We start from the raw sequence: 18,097 nt of genomic DNA, 5'->3' as shown, positions 1-18,097 counted from the left end.
TTGTTATTTTTCGGAATTTCGAAGTCGTACAATAGAAACGTATCCTAGTATATCATTGAAATTAACGAGGAACGAGGAGGAGGGTAATTAACGATTCTTACAGGATCGACTGTGGACAAACAACTTTCTCTTCACTCAAACGAATAAGTAACCATTTTGATGATATTGTCTCATTCGAATTAGACGAACATGAATGGCATTTAAAAATATAGTGGGTGATAGCATAAAAAGCATTAAATAAACGTAGTTAGTAAATCGGTCGGAATCATTCTAGAACTGAATGTGTCGGTGTAATATCTGGTTAATAGATTTTCGAAAATCTCTTTACAAGATCAAAAATTATAGACGAAAACAGAATAAGCTTATTCTTCTTTCCCAATAGGTTTTCTCAATTTGCTTTTATTTTGTGAGAATACATATTACATACATACCCAGTTTTTTCACCTCGGGTTCTTAATCTATCAATCTTCATAACCTTTTGTAAACTCAAAAAGATGCAAGTTGCCCGTGCGGCAATTTTAATGTTAATTCTCCCATCCCGCCGAGTTTTCCAAAGAATTTTGTTAATGTTTTCGTTAATCGCAAGCTGCGTAAGACGTTTTTATTTTATGACATTGCTTATAAAGCATCAAAAATTTTTGCTTGTTCACTTTCCAAACATTTTGGGAGATTTTGTTAACAACAATCTCATGCATTTCATTATAAACTTTTTTTTAACTTGCGCTTCTGACCGGAAAACTTTCAATCAATATTTTGGGGAACTTCCAAATGACTAATCTTACGAGGGCAATGAATTTTAAAAGAAATTTCTGTTTGGATATTTGCGGCGCTTCCGAGGATCCGTTCAGGCTGCAGTTTTGCATACATCTTCAGTGGTAAATTTACATATCTTGTATATTTAAAACCCCAGCCACTGCATACTGGCGGATTATCTTTTTCTTAACAACCCCTTAAACGTGGGTACTCGAAATGAAATCTCATGGACGACAGGACCTCGTGGATTAGCTCTTAGTTAGCAGCACAATCGCTTAGGTGTCAAATAAGAACGGTTGAGGATTGCAATAGAGACTAAGCCATATAAACGAAATTATGTAAAGGATTTTTTTCTAATAAGCTATTATTTGAGTGAACTAAAAAGTGAAGAGTAGGTTTTATCCCATTCACTTTTAACGGACTATTCACAAAAGTTAAGAGCGTTTATAACCATCTAATATCTTACACAGCACTCCAAACTCTGCGTATGTACATATATATATATGCATATATATCCTCCCGTCCCCCGTTTAACACGGTGCTTGCCAAAAGTGGTTTCAGCACAACATGGTAAAAAATTTCTGGATATTGTAACATTTTTATTATATTGTATTGGATTTTTTTCAATTGCTTTTGTGCTTTTATGTTATCGTTAATAAGAAGATTTTCAATCAACTTTAAAAAAAAAAAATAGATTAACTGCAACTTTTGATGAAAATTAATCTTGTGATTGTCATTATTATTTTTTCGAATGTATTTATAATTGTTGAAATTCGTCTTATTATTATTTTAGCTAAAGAACTATATTGTAAGCCTAAGGTCTGGAGCTCTAACATCTCAAACTATCGGCCTTAACCTATTTTTTCATTTATGTATAGTATTTAGAACGTAATTTACGCTCTTATAAAATTGTAAGTATTTATTTCGAAATAACACGGTACAGATTGCCACAATTTATACTATTTCAAATTCTCATATAACTATGAAATAATAAAAAATAAGGTTCGATAAAAGATGGCACGAACTACCTTTGTTATAAAAGGAAGGACTATATATATATATATTCTTCGACTTTCATGGTTATTTGTGCTTCATTGAATCGCTGTAAAAAAAAAAAACTTTTAATTTTTAATTTGCGTTAAGAGGATAAAACAGGTAGATAAGTAGCCATCGCAATTTGTCAAATGTGCTTTCACTGAGCGGACCATTAATGAATTCCCAACGAAATTTAAGAAGGAAACTGTTGTAGCTTTGTTAAAACAAATTTTTTTTAGTCATTTAATAGATGCTTTGAATCCTGTAAAACATGGGAAAAAAAATTGATTACCTATGAAAAAGAATATCGGAAAATTTCGAGCTTCTTGCGAAACGCTATGAAGATATCTGTGTCAAATGAATTGCTGCTTATAAGTTAGGACTTAGCACACAATCAGCACTATTTCTTTCTCTTCATCATTCTTGTCTTTTTACCACTGTTTGCCTCTTATCCTTCCGATAATAAATTGTTGTAAATGGCAAATAGGAAAGAAGAAGAGAAAATGTTAAAAATTCATTACATAATTTACTATGTTATGACAGTTAATGGGCTAGGAGATGCCATTATAAACGAGGCAATAATATGATTACAGGCCAAACAAATGCTATCAAATATTTTAAGCAATTCTCTATCTCGCGATCTCTCTTTCTCGCACTTGCTGCACTTCTTTATATATAAAGAAATTTTTATTTATAAATAAATCTCTAATATGCAATAATGAAATTTTCTCTATCTCTAAACTTATTTCAATACTGTCTGCTGTCTATCTGACTGTATGTGTTTGTGTGTATGTATGTGTATGTGTGTGTATGTGTGTGTGTGCGTGCGTGTATTTAACCTTATATACACGCTAATGTTGCATAACATAAGAAGAAGAGTCTCTTTCGCATTAGCAAACAACGCTAACAAGCGTCTTCTCTGCCTTTCTTCATTTATTTACATTCTTTTTTTCTCTCATTTTATTGATGGGCCTGTTAGATTTTTAAGATTTTGACATGCAAATAAAATTGATTTAAAATTGAAAAATAGTATCCGGGACGGGACTCTCTGTTAAAAGCAAAAGCAAACACATACAAACGTTCTTCCTTATATTACACGCATGCATACATGCATTATGTATGGTCACTAATACCACAGCCGAGCAAATAATGCCAACTGTAGGAGAAAAAAAGTGGCAAAGAGAACAGAATAGATGTATTCTTCTCGTTTTCTATGCCCAACTAACGCTATTTATAACCGTATGTATTATGTCTGCATCGATACTCACTTGTCATGCTTGTTTGTATGTGTATGCGTATATGTAAACGTGTCATTTTCTCAGATGACTGCATCTCTCTATAGTAAGTGTCAATTTGAATGAAAATCAACTTGTTGCCTTTGGGGGCCTGCAATCAATAGCACAGCACAGCGTTTCTTCATCGTATCCGCATAATTTTAAGCAGCAAGCTGTCTTCTTTGGTTGCATACATTTAGAATATGTTAATACGCTTTGTGCGTATGAAAGCGAGTACAATTTTTCACTTAAATCTTATGCACCCCTTCTTTATTAAATAATTGATTAAATACGACGTTCGAATTGAAACGTCAAGAAGCACTAACACAAAGGACAACCAAAAAGTTAATCCATTGGACACTAACAATTCACATACCAATGGAACATACTAGCTATGAGCCTATATATCCAATGTACTAGTGTATCAGTGTACCAGATTGTGTTTCTAATAATATATGAAAAAGTTTATCTTGCAATGGAAATGTCTTCCATCCTATCGATTATTTATAAGATAAGATTTGATTACTTAGGCATTTGTTATGCACAAAATATGTAAAAAAAAAAAAAAAAAAATTAGAAACAAGTAACTAACATACGTGGGGTTAGTTCATCTAGAGCACATTTTAAGACTTACTTAAAAGGGTGTCTAAGATTCGTTGTATAACATCTTCATTTTATCTCACTATGTTCACACATTGCGTCTGGACTTCCTAAAGTGTGCATTCATTTATAGGCATTGCAATAATAAAAACGTCATTGCGAGAGTTTGTAATTTGATGCAATTTTGAATCTAATTACTTAAATTCGATTTAATTATGCTATCGGCTATATTTACTTACTTCAGTTACATTCTTCTGTAAATTAATCGAGTCTCAATTTTCGATTTTTTTTTTTTTTTTTTTGAATATTTACTAAATCACACGTTCAGCATTGATATAAAACTAAGTAAGAAAATTTTCTTCATCTGTGACTGAATCTTTTATACCTATCAACGGTGTTACGTGGGCGAGGCTGATTTTTTTTACTTAGAGTAGAAGTAAAAATTTATATCGTGTAGCTGTTATTGTTCATGAGTTACGAGCAAGAAACCCGGAAAACAAAAGTATTCTCAGCTTTAGACGCTACGGAGCCATGTTCCTCCCTCCCTCCGATCGAACGAACAGACGGATGTATTTAGTTGCATTGCGAATTTATCAGTTTCTGAGGTTTTTTTAAGGGTTAGTTTTGGCCGTTAAAAAAGTTTCGACCAAAAAACGGAAATCCTGTTATACTATAATAAGAAAATGAATGGATAAACGTAGTCGGTTTTTTCAATTTTCGTACAAGTACTATAACAAATTTTTGTAGGTTTACCTGTTCTAATGGTAAGTAATGAGCAAAAAAAACATTTTTTTTCTTTAATATTGGAAGACAGAGACATTCTCACCTTATGTGATACTATAGGCGAATCCTTTGGCCAATTTGGACAATTCGCAATATCAGGCTGCGTGCAGAAGCTCTTGATGTTTTTGTCAAACTTATAGACGATAGCTTAATTTTTGCGGCCAATAATAGTAGTATGTGTACAATAGACATTAGACCGGCAGACCGGATGGTTAAATCGATGCAGAACTTTTGTCTTCACAAAATGAGTGCACACCCTGCGGTGGTGAGTACCAAAAGACAATTGCGGGTGTAGACGACATATAAATGGTTCAAGATGCCAATTTTATGAACATAGTCGTAGAGATGTATTACAGATTTTTTGAGGACACTTGGTAAGCACAAAAGAAAATTGATAATCAACAGCATCTTAAAAACAATTCGGCTACGCCCACGAAGATATTTGCAATAATTGAATGAATTGTACAGGCAAGCGACGCAAAAATAAAGCAAAAAAAAAAAAAACATCGCGCAAAATTAAAACTTGAACGTTTCTCTCGCAAGAAGTATTGCAGCTTACTGTATCGCCTGAATGCCTTAAAATAGTAAATATAATTTTATAATAAAATTTTTTAATAAGAATGTTGTACATTAAATGCCTGGCAATCCGACCATTATTACTAGCGGACTGCTAGTACAACTCTGACTGCTTTATTTTATGTACAATCTAATGTACCTCGTTGTCTATGCAAGGAGGAAAATGCAAGACGTATATTTCTGTGTACTTTACATTAAAAAATTATTAACTTGATGAGTTAACATAGATAATGAGCTCGACACTCGGAATTTTCATCAAATTTCTACGCTTTTTGCCGCTTCATTAATTGCTGCATTGAAGTGTTCTTATTGCCTTTTGTAGTTGCTGTCGCAGCGAAGCAATCAACCCATTTTCCACGTCTGACCTTCGTGCGACTTTTTCAAAAAAAAAAAAAAAAAAAAAAAAAAAAAACAAGTTCAAATCGACATAGGCCGATGCTTATTACATCTTAAGTCATATTCTTACAACGTTTTTTGTATAGTTTCGTCTAGGGGCGAAATAGTGATTAACAATAATATAGTGAGAGAGGTCAAGCGGAAAAACGAATTGTTTAGCGAGACCTGTCATAGAAAATGTTACGTCGTTTAAAATTGGCATTTACTTCGAAAGCGTATATGAATAAATCTTTTAATTTTTTTTTTTTTAAATAAATTTACAAAAATTATAAGCAATTTTTAATGAATACAAAGTGATATAACTTATCAGCTTATACTCTCCGGACTAAACGCTTACCGTTTTACAAATCAAGACAATATCCTTATCATGATTGTATTCGAATCATGTCTGCTCCGTTTAAATATGATATCATAGGTGAACTTATTTGCTATTTCAAGGAAATAAAAGGGCTTGAAAGGGCTTTTTGCATTCGAGTTGACGAGAGAAATAATTCTAGAATTTCTTTCTCAAGACAAATTATTGTATTGTAAGGTGTGTTAATGATCATTGATCGATAGATGGACAGAGGCAAACAAATGGGTATGCCTATACCAATTACACGGCATGTATACATACATGTATATATTTCTTCGTTACGCATAAAAGAGGTTTTTGTCTAAATGATATTTCGATTTTTAGTCCTACACGGCGCTGCCTGTCTTTTTTACTAACGTCTTACATCAATGTATATCTATGTACATAAGATATTATATTGATGTATTAATATATATATATATATATATATGCATATATACATGTATTATTTTATACCATTGCATAACGACTTTATTTTAATTTTCAAATATTTATTTTTATTAAATAATAATTTATTGCGTAATTGATAAACTTGTCTTCCCCTAAGTGAAATAAATTGATTAACAACAACGGCAAATGAAATACACTAACAACAACCCATCAACATGTTAGTCAAGCGTCTATTTAAAACAATTAATATGATGTTTGGATGTTTGACTACTTAAATAGCGCAGACATTAGCAACATTGTACACGGACACAGTACAGTTGTTAGGCAACTTCCTTAACAGGCTCTTAAGCTTTTCACGCAAAAAAAAACAGTACCCATTGAGAATATCTAACGAAAGCATCTTCATCGTTTGCAATATGTGTGTGCATTTATGCGTATATATAGCTAGTTCTTTGGGCTTTCGTGTGGTTACATTCATATTTTGTCTCCCTCTAATATCCTGTTGTTTGACGTACAATATATACAATAAACTATAAAAAATAGTTATTTATATATATGGACAACTCAGAATAATTTTATGTGATGATGAAACATTTTAATTACGAACATATTCTAAAACTGTATAACTGCAAGATTGAGTTACTTTCATCCTCTCTTTTTTCCCCCCACTCTCGATCACTCTCTTTTTTGCCATTCTCGCATTCTTACTCTCTTTCGTCATCTTTTTTTTTTCTCTCAAGCTATTTTCCCAAGTATTATTGGCCAAGATAATATGTTCTGTATATGAATTTGCGTGATCGCAAAAATTTATGCTTGGCGCAGTCTACATCGAGAATATATTTGCTTATGCTACACACATAAATCATATTTATATGCAATTAAGTCAATTGACTCGATGATAGGCGACTTCTGGCTATTTAAGACAAAATATGCAAAACTTTAGTCAAAAATTTTATACCCAATTTACACCGACGTTTATACACATTTTAGTAACGAAACAGTGCAGTTGCCCGAGGTATTCCACCGTTAGACGTAAATTTTTAGAATTTATTAATTAGTCAGTGGAAATACAATATTTTATAAAAAAAAAAAAACAAAACTTAATCTAAATTACGAGTGAAAGATCGTATTCGCCGCTCATAATAGCTTCGTTTCGTATATGTACTTTTAAATAAGTTTTTACGGGAACTTGAAGCATATATATGTAGATTTATTTAGAGCACTCTTCTTAAGCGTATGCATAGTAAATTTTAGGACGTAAAAATGAAAAAAGGCAAAGCCTTTCTAAGATTTTAACGTTTACCAGGCCTTTGTCTTTAATCGTTCGATCAGCTTGATTCGATTCGATTTACATTGATTTGTTTTGCTATGACCAATCAATCGAAGGCCGTCTCCTATCTGCGTAACGCGGTGACGGTCAGAAACTAGTGAAGAAAGAGCAAGAAACAAAGAAATAGGGAGGTGATGACCAATCGATAAGTGTTATGCTTTTACCGACTGAGTACTCGCTATAGCTGCGACCGAAGTAAACTCTACCGTACTGAGATTCGAAATTGCGAACATTCGCGATTCTTACCTGTTCGTCTACTCAGGCGGATCATGAATACGTTATAGAAGCTAACTTGTCGTCATTTTTTAACCAGACATAGTTCATCTTACGAAATTACAAAAATTTTACATTCTTGTAATGGATGGACATAAAATTTTTTATTCGGGGAATCGAAAACATATTAAATGAAACTACTGTCAAGAAGTTTACAGACACATTCTTGGTTCTCTCCTTTTTCCTTCCTTTCTTTTCTTTGCTTTGCGTTTCTTTGCTTTGCTTTGCTTTGTCTCGTACACTTTCCCTATCTCTCTATTGCTCTTCTTTTCTTTGCTTTTCTTTCTTCTTCTTCCTCTTTCTTCTCTTTCATTTCTTTTTCGTTTCTTATGTTTTACTTTCTTTACCCTTTTTTTATTCTTTTCATTCGTTTTTTATTTTCTACACTAATATTGAATTCATATTTTATTACATTAACAATTTCCTTAACCTTAAGCAGTTATGCAGAACAACACATCTACACGCATAAGAGTCATAAATATGAAGAAGAAAATTTCGATATCTGTACTTTGGCATAATTTTTAAACATATGTTAAACATGCTGTTAAAGTTAAAAAGCGAAAAGAACAACCAGCTAAGAATTTCTACCGCAAGCTGAGACAGCAAAAACACTTTGTGAAATGAAAGAGAAAAAGGAAAAGCATTATGTAAAATGCCTGTGCAAATAAAATGATGTTTAAGTATACGTTGGGTGAGCAACATGACATGCATTTAGAAAGGCTTTAACAATAAACGCAACGTGCACATACACAGAGGCACACTAAAGAAAGATAAACACCAGGAATGACTTTAAAAAGCAATAGTTTTAAGCCTTTGCCTTTTACCCGCCACTGTACTCTATCCTTCTCCCTCTCCCTCTCTCACGCTCTGCCTCTCTCTCTCGCTCTCTCTCTCTCCCCCTCTCTCTTCCTCAGCGTTTTCTAATAAAACGTTGACTAAGTTCTAAATGCATTTGTAGTCATGCATGTGTGCGTAGAAATAGAAACTACAACAATGAAAAATAAAAAGTAAAAAAAGAAGACAAATTTCGTTAAGTTAACTGAAAAGGTGGGTAAGAAGTTTATATATATATATATATATATATATATATATATATCTACTAACAACAACTATTGAAGTCAATGATTTTGTGACTGTTTACCTCGCAAAGCTTTATAATGGAAAATATAATGTGCTTTTGTTAGCATTCATTTTTTTTTTGTTCTATATATGTGCGTGTGTACTATCTACAGTTTCTTCAGTGGTCAGGCAACAGGCAGCAAGCAGCAGCCAGTTCCTTTGAGAACTTGAGTTTGCTGGCTTGTAGGCAGACACGGTCAGAGCTGATGATTGGCAGTTAAACTGCGATTACATTTAAACAACTTTTTTTACGCAATTAAGTTGCCAACAAGTTTAAAATTATGCAATTATGGTCTTTGAGAAATTGCTGCTAAATTGCACATAAACACACACAAGGATACACGCGTAAACTCACTCACACACACACACACACACACATCTAATATATATATATATATATATAACTATATACTATACACATCTCTATGACACACAAACATACATCTACAAGTAAGCAGCAATTCATTCATATATGTCTTCGATATTGCTTTGCGCACTGCTCACTATCATTATCCGGAAGGTTGTTTAAGAATAACTCCAACAACAGCAACAACCATCATGGATAATGATTATTTAGCAAAAACGACATACTCACGTATATATATATATCATATATTTTTATACATAAAATGTTGCATCGTTTAATTTAAATCGAAAGTTAAACAGCAAAAGGAAGTGTTCTTGTTTTTGTTTATTACTACAAAAAAAAAAGAAAGAAATAATAATAAAACAGAATTCCGTTTTTTGTTTTTTTTTTTGCTTCTTAAGTTAAATGTAGTAATGAAAGTAATCTATCTTTACCCACGCATACCCACAAATGTACGCACGCATCTATATATATATATGTATATATATATCTATCTATATATATATGAACATACATTTATCCGTCCATCGCCTTAGCTCATTGCTCGGTAGGGAAGCTGATTACTTTTTGCATATTACGCTGCACAATCACACTGAGTCCATGCATAAGTTGGAGGGTGTTTTGATACATATGTTTAAGCAGCCAACGAGCGCAGTGTGTCCGTTCAACATGTTAAATTGTCTAATTAACATGTTTTGAAATCTGTTATTAAAAATTGTTTATAACAAACATTAATGACAGTTTATGCGATCATCAATGAGTATATCTGCATATCTACGTATATGTGTTTGTTTCTGGGTTTGCTTTTGCGTTTGTGTGTGTCTTGGTATGATTATTTTTTAAGGAGGGAGAAACTATAAAACTATAAAAACTATAAGTCAATGCGCAATTTACAGGTCGCTAAAAACCCCTCAAATGTGTAAACATAAACTCTCCGGGAATACCGTAATAAGTATTACGTCTAGAGTCGCTCTAAGTCTCAGCTCAAATCGTTTATTATGCCATTACGTAACTCTTCGTAAAAAACGTCTCTCAAATTTAAGTTTTTTTCCCTATAACGTTATAACATGCGACAGAGTGCAGTGATTTTTTCATGACGCAGCATTGACTTTACCAGCTTGTCCCAAGTCACTTTCTCTTCTTGAGGTTGATTTAATATCTCCCTCTTAGTCGCCAATCTTACGCACTCAAGCATGCCATGAAGTTTGACTCTGCTTGATTCACTTTAGGCAACATAATGCATTGTCAAGCCCAATCTAATTCGAGTAGTGCTGGAAACAGTTAAGTGCATCTTAAAATTTTCGTAAGCTAAAAGTCAACTGCTAGTGACATATTCGTAGTGCGTGTGTTTACAAAAACCATCTTCCTACGTAAGAGTCGCACACGTTATTACCAACATCATCGGCATCAGTCTGCATTTTTTCATCGGATCACCAATATCTGCCATAACTCTGATTAATACGTCATACGTCAGGTTCGCTTTCCCACACACTACATCGATACGCGTAGCAAGCGTATCCACCCATTGACCATTACGCAAAAGTGGTTCGTTGCTTATGAGGAGATTGTGTCGTTTTGCATATACTTGTGTACGTATATAGCAATCTATTGTCGCCCATTTCGATGGCCAATTGTAACTTATTTTCCCGAAGCTACGCTTTTATGAGCTTAGTAGCTTTTCTTAAAATTTGTACAGTTCGACTTAACTTTCATATCAGAGGAGCAGAGGGCAACGTCATGCAGGAAAAATCCACATCAAGCATGAACATTACTTCCAACTTAAGGGAAATCACTGTGATTGGGCAACTGATCTGGTGCTGCTGTTTATGCATGTACGCGTCAAGCACATGCTAAAGATAGGAAATTACAAACGAACTGGCGATATCCACTATAGACTTCCAGATATTTTTCTCTTCGAAAAAGTTACCTGATTTCGTTTCCTAGGAGACAACTAACAAGCTTCTCTTTGCGTTGAGCCTTATGCAAACGATCCAAAACTATTTTTTGATCAACTGTTAGTTCTGATCAGCAGCGTCGTAAGATCAAATCGGTCGATCTTCCACAAGCTTTTCAAGAATTTCGATCGATCGACCAGAGCTCGAAATACTTTTACTATCGAAATTTTCAGAAAAGACACCAGAAAACCATCTACGCGTTACGGTTTTTAACAAAAAAAAAAAAAAAAGGATCAAAAATTTGACTCATTTTTAAAATTCGAGTGAAATGTCATTATTTGTTTTTTTCTTAATTATCCGCTACACGGCCTATTTGTTATTTAACTTAATCGAATTAGTTTAGGCGATTGTAGAGTTGTTTATCAAGAAAAACACCACGAACTAATTTATTGAGACACTATTAGTCTACGAACGAACACGCCTTTTGTCGTCCGCTTGCACAAAATAGAAGAAATATCTGCGAAGCGTATTCAGGCGAACGTGAAATTATAAATGACGAATCGATTTTATTCCTTATACACATTCCGAAGAAATTGATTTAGATGAAAAGCAAGTAAGAAAAATATATTCGGCTAAGGCACACATCCACTACAATTAAAATCTTTAATTTAGATTTCACTTTTCAATTCACTAAAAGCTATTGTTAATCCATCACGTCCGGCACGTGATATCCACAATAATTAATTTACAATTAATGCCTATTTAGGCAGATAACATATATTAAGTGGAGGAGCGTACAAAATAGTTTTAAATATTCTATGTTATTGTAAGCATAAAACTTCAAGACGAAGAAATTTGTAACTTTTTGTGGGCATGGCCATTTTTACACATAAATAGCAGAGCTTTTCGTAAAGTAAATCTGAAAAATTTCAGTCTTCTTTCTATTTTTTATATCTTTTTTGCTTAGAAAAAACGGAGTTGCGTTCAATTTACGCTTAACTGCGAGCTAGTGCTCTGACCAATTTGGCCCATATACAATATCAGCGAATGTTTCTACCGAATTCGATGTCGACATCCTCATTTTCGCGACCAGGAGAGTGTCAACAACACACATCAGACAGACTACCATTCAGAATTGCACGCTGGCCAAGAATATATGTACATTTTATAGGATTTCTAAAGCTTCCTTTTGAGCGTTGCAAACATTATGACAAAATGAATGTACGATCATTTTTCGATAGTAGATATAATAATATTTCTCGAGGCTAAATCAGGTTTCTTCTTATAGACCTTTTATTGGGGAAACTAATATCAAATGGGGCAAACCCAAAAGCAGTGGAATAAGCGAAGTCAGACTAGTATAGGGATTCATAGTTCGAGAATGATGTTTAATACAGATCAAGTTAAGATATTTTAAAAATATGAAAATATAACTGGTTGGGCAAAAGTGACTCGAGAAAATTCCACGATGCTTGCTAAAGGTGCTGGCGATAAAACTTCAAAAATAATTGAATGACAATTGAAAGAACCATTGTTACGATAAGCCTGAGAAACATAGCTTCGGCACACGCGAGTTTCATTTTAAATGCATTTTGATTTTGCTGTAAATTTGCGGTATCTGCGCTATGCGGTTAATTTAGAAACTTCCAACACTTCTACAGAGGTAGCAGCATTTTTATTACTGAGCAGTGTTCGTATTCTAATTGAGCTATTAAGGTTATTTTAAATACCTCTAATGCGTACCTAATAGAGCTTTTGAAACATTTAAAATAAAAGTTCGATCAGACGTGAAGGCTTTTTTATGTACTTTTTGGGTCTTTTTTCTTATAGGAACAGATTTTGGTAATGAGAAAACATTTGAAAGAAACAACAGAGAGATATGATACTTAAAGTTATTGTTTTCATATGAATGAATGAAGGAATGAATGAATTGGTTAATTGATATGAAATTTCATATTTGCTCAAATATTCTCTTAATCAGCGCCATGATTGATATTCATTCTCGAGAAGACGGTCATAGTCTTATTAACTGTTGCACTCCTTTGTATAATTGAAAACATTGCAACCATTAGACATAGTTTCGCTCATTGAACTAATAACAATTACAGGAATACAATTTATTTGGCACTCATCCTGAGTTAGTATACAAACCGGTTTCCGAGCAATTACTAAAACACAAACAATCAGACAAGATCACAATACGCATACGTAATACAAAAACGCTTCCGTTCACAAATAAATCTCTGAGTATTGAATGAAATTAATCAAATCAGTGTGCTTAATAAATATGCGAATGTGTTGCACGTGAACACGAGAGAATTGTTTTTTTTTTTTTTTTTTGGTTTCGCCTTCTTATATCATACTCACCACAGGTGGTGCATTGAGTTGGTAAAAAGTTTGTAGCGCATGACCATATGCGTCGCAGCGATCCCTTCAATTTACTTAATAAGATGATGATTGGCAAAAGCGATTAAGCCGGCGATTTGTCTTTCTACCGCAATCATATGCACTTTTTAAAAACCTTATCTACAAAAATCAAACTTAGTTGTAAACTAAACTTTTCTTTCATTTTCTCCTCTAAATTATCGAAAAACTTAGTTAAACCGATGCGAACGTTCGTGCACGAAAGGATAAAATCTATAAATTAGTGGGCTATGCTAGTGGCGTACGCTTTTTAAATAGTCTATGTTCATTGTAGTAATCTTTAGTTGTATTCTTGCAAATCATATTAACTACGTAGGCTTATGTGTATGTATGCGTACAGTTATCATTATTCATATTCATTTCAATTTGTAGATATAGTAGTCGCCAAAGATATTAGAAGCGTAACAAAAACAAATGGCGAGTATTAACTAATTCGGTCTAAGGCTTGTCTTTGTCATGCTTTGTCTTTACTTAAGCTATGCAAAGTCGATCGTAATATGCCATAAACCAGAATCTTATCTTATACGGTTTTGATATTTTTATTATTCTTACGATATTTTTTGCTACTATTGCTATTGTTATTGCTGCTGTTTTGTTGTTGTTGTTGTTGTTCTTGTTCTTGTTATTGTTGTTGCTATTGTTATAATTAATTTGTGCAAATACAACGAATAGTATGTCAGTGACTTGATATATGGGCGTGCTAAATGGCTTGTTAATGCATTGTGTAGTTATAGGTCTCTGGTGAAAATATAATTAACACCAAGTTTTGATAAATTAACATGCAATATATTTTCGTAGAAAGTGTGCGAACGCTGAGAGTGACTGGTGTACTTGTGAAAACAGCGCTTATTTCAGGATCGTTCATCTTACAGTTAACCACTCGGCTTTCAAAACATTAAAAGCACTTCTACTACTACGTAATGAAGATGCGAAAAAGGCCTCCGAACACACATTCATATTTGCTCTAAACCATACCTTAATTTCACTTCGGATCTTCAATGATTTCATATAGATATTGCGAATAACGCAAAAAGAGAAATTTCGCGCGAGAAATAATGCGAGCTCGTAATCTACGACAACTTGCAACAATTTATTAAACTTATAGGTATGCACATATACATGGACGCGTTAATAGCACACATTTCATTATGATAATAAACACAAAACTTACTAATTAACTTAACCCAAAAAAAAAGCAAATATATATAGATATATATATATGTATATCATATTATCAAATAATTTGGGCTTTCTCTTTTTTGTGATATTTACATGCCCAAGCCGTCGCCGTGTCTTAGAAGTTATTAGGTGCTTGCATGTAGTTTGATCATCGACATCTATTGATGAAAATGATAAAGCAACGCGCAATACCAAAGAACAGCCTGAAGGATAAAGAAAAGTTTAAAGGCAATGAAGTCTCAAGACTTATTGAACGAAAACTTAGCCTAAATTCGCGAAGCGCACAAACTTTCGAGCAGCTTAGCAGTTGATGAATCAAATACTTCTAGACGTTTACATACGATAGGAAAAAACCAAAAGGAGGAAAATAGAGGAAAATGGCTACCATACGAATTGATTGAAAAGGCCGCTTCGAACCGTTACAACATCAAGATTTCATTTGTTGCCAAGCAAAAAAAGAACACTTTTCTCTGGCGTATTGTGACTGGCGATGAAAAGGGAATCGATCTACTACGACAATCCCAAGTGCAAGAAGTCATGCGTTAATCTACAATGAAGCGGAATATTCATGGCCATCAAGTTTTGCTGTGCTTATGGTGGAATCTGCAAGGTGTAATGTATTACGACCTGTTAAAACCAAATGAAACTGTTACTGCACCGAATGAACTCGACGTCAATTGAAAAAATTGAACGATGCATTGTTGCGAGAAAGACCGGCAACAGCCGTTAATAGGCCCGAAGTCGTCCTCATGCTAGTTGCGAAGGACACACTATTGCATGGGATGTTCCCCAGCATCCAGCCTACATACCTACTCACAAACATAGCACAGTTTGAATGGTACCCGATTTCGAAATGCTACCAAATGATAGTTCGTTCGTTCGACACGGTATCACTCTGTTGCCGGATAGATGGAAAAGTTATAGAAAATAATGCAAAATATTTTGATGAACATATGTTATACCAATCAATAAATGATTTTTTCGAGTGAAAAAATTATCGAAATGAGTCGACGCACCTAATATTTTTTTTTTCTCTTTCTAGTTTAAAATGCGCCCATGGTCCGCTTTATACGCTAATTATGCTAATTGAAAATGCTAAGTTTTTGTCCAGAAATCCCAAACAAGTTTCTTTTCTAGTAATTTGCTGAAGATATTATAAAATAAAAATAACACATTTAATCGTGTAAACGTAAGCATGGCAGTTAAGTTACTTCGAACGATCAACCTCTTTTTTTTTTTTTTATTTGTGTAATGTCACACCTATCATAATTCGTTCATTATACGCTATTTCAATAATTAGTGCAATGGTGAGCATTGAGCTCAGCGCATAGCTTTCTATGTTTGTGACATATCTTAGCACCTCAATATCGGAGAGCTAGAGAGCGACATTCATTCAATTAGCGGGTACGCAAAGTCGAAATTAGCCTGCGTATCCAAAGAGAATTGGAACTCGTTCGATCTGGGAGGAAAGGTAAATTGCTCTCTGTTTTAGACAGAAAGAAAACGAGATTCCTGTTAAAGAAGGAAAGATTTCAAAAGCTTTATCGACCATAATGAGATTTTTATTAGATGAAGAAGGGAAGTAAGTTAATTTAAAAGCATTAACAATGGACTGCGAATTGGACGTTTTCCGCGCGATAAGGAAATGCAGACCTTCGTCGATAGGCACCTTGATTTGCTGGATCCTTCCTCACTAAGTATATATATGCCATTTTCCCAATATATCATCCTGCATGCATTACCGATTCTCGAGCAACCATTACGTCAGACTAGTTTTCGAGGAGTTTTTTTTTTTTTTTAACAATCACCTCGTTCTCTATCAACGAGGATATATGTTGTGCATCGTTAAAGTTTTCATATATAATCCGCAACCGTGTACCGCATTGAGATAAGGCAATGCAAAAAGCTTGTGGTGCCCGGACGCTCTTAGCGCGTCCAAGCATAGAAATCCATCTCATTCAGCAAGTATGACCCTATTATTTCTCTATTTTCAATAAAGTAAACTTTTTAAAAGCATTAATATTAGCATCAATGTTAGAGACGACAATAAACGCATTAAAAGTAACCGAGTGAAGTATGACGTTCGGATAGCATTCCAAAGGAATTTTTCTACGCAGACTTAAACATCTCCGAGTAGCTATTCTAACTAGGAGTTTAAATAATTGCGACATATTCCAAGCTCTGTCTCACCAATGACACAAACAAACTCTTGATAATATATATGCATACACGGCTCGTCGCGTTCTAATTACGTCATTCGGTGAGAAAACCGAAAAAAGTGCTTAATTTGTTAGTGGCAGATTAAATATGGAAGTTAAAAGATGTTTTGGAATTGAAACCTACCCGAATGTTGCAAGTTAAAAGACCGAGCCAAGACCGTGTATTAAGGGCCTGATACCATTTTCCCCTGCAAAATGTTAAAGAACGTATTACACCATATCTACCATACTTTTATCATAAAATACCAAAAATAAAATTTTGAAGCCTTCTAAAGAGTTATCTTTCATAAGAACCGTCACAAGGAGAGGTGACCCGAAAGTAGACCTATATAATTGAAACTTACCATCAAACTACGTTGCAATCCACTGTCACTGTAATATACTAAAAATGAGACTTTGTTGCGTCATAAGCGATAATTTTTTTGTAAAGCAGTTTACGAGTGGAGTGTGGGCACCAAAAAAGTCCATTCCCAGTTTTCCAAATTTATTTAGTACACCGAAATATATATTTATTTAGGGAGTGGAGATAGAAATGCTCCGACTCGATCCATTTCCAATCGAGCAATGTTCCAAATTTCCTGAATATGTCTCGAAAATACATGGACAGATATCAGGCGGCGGGAGAGACAGATATCCATGTATAATTAAGAAAAAATGACTTCTATCTCAAGTGTTTCGCTATGAATGTTGCATGCACATGCACTAAATTAATATACGCTTACCACGGGTAGCATAGGGTATAAAAATAAATATTTCTTCCAACCCTACTGCATATGAGTGATGTAGCAAAAATGAGTTGCGTTAATTATATACTATAAAAATTTATGAATATACGTAATTGCCTTTTACCTAAAGAACGTAAGTCCAGAAAACAAATAATCTTTATATGCGGAGCGGGTATCCAAAGCAAAGCAGAGAAGAAAGCTTGGAAAACCAGTTCGTATGTAATGCTTGAAAGGTGTTCATTTGATACTGATCGTATCGCTGTGGATGAGGCAAGATAGTGCTGGAAAGGCTTCTGTTGGAGCAAGCAATCGACAGCTGCTCTGATGTTAATGCTAATTTCTTTTAACCGTTGATAGAATATTTAAAAGCGCAGAAATTCACAATTAAATTTTTAACATCGACA

The sequence above is a fragment of the Glossina fuscipes genome, unplaced genomic scaffold, assembly GCF_014805625.2.
Source record: "Glossina fuscipes isolate IAEA_lab_2018 unplaced genomic scaffold, Yale_Gfus_2 1, whole genome shotgun sequence".
NCBI lineage: Eukaryota > Metazoa > Arthropoda > Insecta > Diptera > Glossinidae > Glossina > Glossina fuscipes.
Note: the sequence above shows the minus strand (reverse complement) of the source record.